Here is a 3,685-nt window from a genome sequence, read left to right on the forward strand (position 1 = left end):
TAAGGTATATGAACAGATCGGTGACACTTGTCAGGCAGTAACAACAATTGAGCACCATCTGTGGAAAAAAGGTTTGGAGAAACATTAATTCCCTGACAACAGCTGTCATTCTATTTTCTAGAGGCAAAAAAATATACTGTAGGTGGACAAAACAAACGCACCTTCCAGGTGCAGATTTGAGTATCGGATGAGTGAAAAGCGCAGGGAAAGTGTTCCATTACTGCAGCGATACTGCGGCTGGTTGATGTCTGATGCCCCCGAAACTAAATGAGAAAAAAAAACACTAAACAGGGATGCCAGAGGAAACCAAGCAAGATTCTGAGGTGCTGTACGGGAAATGAGTCGGCTTTAGACCTGCAGAGAATTGTTGCGAGAGTTTGAAGGTGGTTTTAATAAAATTTGTAAAGCAACCCTAGTTCTTGATTCAGATCATCCACCTACCAAAGTAACATTCATTAATCCAATAGTGGTTATAAAAGCCAGGCCATATAAGATGACAGCATGAAAGATCATTTTTGCTCAGAGACAAAAAGGGAAAATACAAACAAAAAAATATTTATTTATGAGTAATTCCATGCCATCTCAACCGGAATACAGAACTTTTCCCAGTTCGAGTCAGAGGTTTGGCTGTCCGAGTTAAATTTCAGCATTTTTGTGATTCTTTGTATGCATGTTCTAAACCTCAGCGATTGCTTTTATTTTTAGGGTTGGAATTTGTCATGAACACAGTGAGACTCAAAGGAAACTTGAAAACAGGAATTCATCATAAAGTTGTTGCTGAATCGTTAGTGATCAAATTAATGATAGGATGTCATTTTTTACCCAAAAGGAAGACACTTACACTTTACACTTTCTGGCAGCCTTTAGTTCCTTTAGTTAATGTAGTTCTGTCACATGTACAAGTTGTTTGCTCCTGCGTAATGCCACAGATCTGCCTGAATATAGCTTTGGCAATTACTCCAGTGTTTGGATATAAAAAAAGTTGTAATTGTTACATTTAGTAGTTTCATTTCATCAGCAGATATTTTGACAGTGTTGACTTGAAGCTTTCCTATCTGTCCAATACCTGTTGAGCCTTTTTCACATTCGGTTCTGGAGATGTGCAATTTATTGATCTTGTAATATCTTTGTTTGTTGAATGGATGACGTCATCCTGCTTTGTGTGCCTGGACACAATATTCATCTCAGTTCCTCAATACACATTATTTCACAATTTAAAATTCTCTGAACTAATTTCTGACATCAACAACTCAGCCAGACTTAACAAAATCACCTTCTCCATAGGCTGTCATATGGTAGTTGGCTTTTTGTTCTAAGATTTTCCAAGTGAGCAGGAGTCCATGACTTCACTGTCACATCAAACTGCTTAATGATGAAATTATTGATTTATTGTGCATTTAAAATTGATTAAATATATATAGATTCTATCTATCTACTGTGACGTCCCTGTTGATCTGTCTGCTTCTCTTCTCAGTGCCTTCCAGGAGAACCAGGAAGCAGTGGGCCATCCTAAGCAGACCACACCTTAGGGTGTGGCTTCACTGATAAAAGGCCGCCTCAGTCAGTCTGCTCTCTCTCTGGTGGCTGAGCAGCTGACTGCTGCTATGGCCTACAACCTGCTGTAGTTTGGTGTTTGTTCCCTTATATACATATACACATGCACACACACTACATTTGATGCAACACACACCCACGTTATGTTCCTTTTGGGTTGTTTAGTTAAATAAACACCGAAATATTGTCAGAGCTCTGTGTGTCTTCTCTCCTTTGTTTCAACCTGAGAGCCATCCATCCAATCATCAACATATTTTTACAAGGGAAGAAAATATCACAAAGTTCACAAATATTGCTGTAAATCTGGTCACAAGTAACATAAAAAATTTCACGTTTTTTTAAAATCGTGTTTTGTTGTCAAATGTGGCGAAAAATTGCTGTTTATTTTAGCTTGTGCAACTTTACAATCGGCAACTAATGATTATTTCCATGACTGATCAATCTGATATTTATTTTTCTCAAATCATTGATTAACTGAAATGTAAAAATAGTCAAACATGTCAAGATCACGATTTCCAAGGTTTGATGGTGAACTTGGCTGGATGTTCCCTCTCCAACTACTTCACAATGGAAACACTGCCATAATGAAATAAAACCAGAAGCTGGAGATAAATATTCTACAACAAATGAACAGCCCGTAAGCGCCAATATGAAATTAAGAACAATAAAATCATGAATCACTTTAGGTGAACTTTAAGGCAACTCAATTTTAACATGATCAAAACCGGTACTAAGGGTCAAAAGCGGGTTTGCACCTTGGAGGAAATTCCAAACCGCCACATATGAACTTCGGTCAGTCCATTCTTGTGGAGCCGCACCAAACGCCTCCTGGGAACCCAGACGACCTTGTGCATACCGGTGGCTCCCCGCTTTGTTGTGCTGGGCTAGTATTAATCCAATCCAAACCCAAGCCATCAGTGCGAAAGCCATGGTAGTGCTCCGGTCCGCTCAGCTTCTCTTTGGTGCCAGACCAGAACAAAGATGCCGGCTGGTAAACTGGGGCGACCGCACAGCTGCGCCATTAAATATGGCTCATTAGATCAGAAAGCTCCACAGGTGTGTTTTCACCTGGAGGACACGTTGGGTTGTGGGAAGTGTAGGCTATAGTGTGGTGGACAGTTTGTGCCTGTTGAGATCAGTTCATTATTGATTTGTTTTTTTCAATAGGACTTGCTTAGATATGGAATAAAGCCATCTATTTATAGATGTAAAGAGTCCTGACACGTAAAGTGTAGGATACAAACATAGTTTGCCTAAAGCCTATAAAAAGGATTCGGTCTTTTAATGGGATCTGTATACAAACGTTTAAGATATGTCCAGCCTTTTTATTAGAAAGGGAAAGAGACGTGTTAATTGAGCACACGTTGTAAAGAGCTTGTGTATGCTTTGTCATTGTTTACGGCCAGTGTTGGGCACGTTACTTTAGAAAAGTAATTACTTATAGATACTAGTTACTTCTTCCAAAAAGTAACTGAGTTAGTAACGGAATTACTCCACTATAAAAGTAACTAGTTACCAGGAAAAGTAACTATTGCGTTACTTTTAATTATTCCCCATTTTGAGCTTGGCATTCATTTTAGCTACTCCGCATCCATGTATTTAGAAAATGTCTTCCTGCATGGTGGACCGGCACCTGTTCTCCCCGGTATTTTGCCAGTGAGTGCTCTGAAGGAGTCTGAGTCAGCTGTTGATAACAGGAGCATGTTCTCAACAACATACTTGCCTATCATTGCATTCAGTTCAGTCTGTGTCAAGTTTTAGTGAAGCTGGAGCAGAAAAATCCAGCTGTAGCTCGGACAGCTCCGTCTGTGTCCTTCTTTGTTGGCGGGGCTCACGTTAGCCACACCTGGTGCCTGTTTCAGGAAGCAGGTTTAGTGAAAACCCTGAGTTAGACAACCCTGAGATGAGGGAAAACTCTTTTCACAAAAGCCAGTTCATCTATGAGTAAGTTACCCGGACAACATACTCCATGAAACCAACCTGCTCACTGGCAGGTTTGCTTCAACTAACCCTGAGTTTCCCCTGCTCTTAAGTTGAAGCCTGCAGACTGAAGGCAGTGACAGACATGGCGTGTCCGTTTCTCGAGGAGCCAGTTGATGTCGAAGCGCAAATACTCTGCAGAAATCTCTGT

The 3,685-nt window shown here is 40.4% G+C and overlaps 1 long non-coding RNA gene across 1 annotated transcript; it reads right to left on the reverse strand.

Annotated features, from left to right (window-relative positions):
* Positions 1 to 3: 3 nt before the first annotated feature.
* On the reverse strand, positions 4 to 2,532 carry LOC115578204 (uncharacterized). Its single transcript, XR_003983398.1, has 3 exons — positions 2,310 to 2,532; positions 162 to 263; positions 4 to 58 (listed from the first exon to the last, which is right to left on the reverse strand). It is a non-coding gene; the product is annotated as an uncharacterized LOC115578204 (long non-coding RNA).
* Positions 2,533 to 3,685: the final 1,153 nt, after the last annotated feature.

Source organism: Sparus aurata, unplaced genomic scaffold, assembly GCF_900880675.1.
Source record: "Sparus aurata unplaced genomic scaffold, fSpaAur1.1, whole genome shotgun sequence".
Taxonomy (NCBI): Eukaryota; Metazoa; Chordata; class Actinopteri; order Spariformes; family Sparidae; genus Sparus; species Sparus aurata.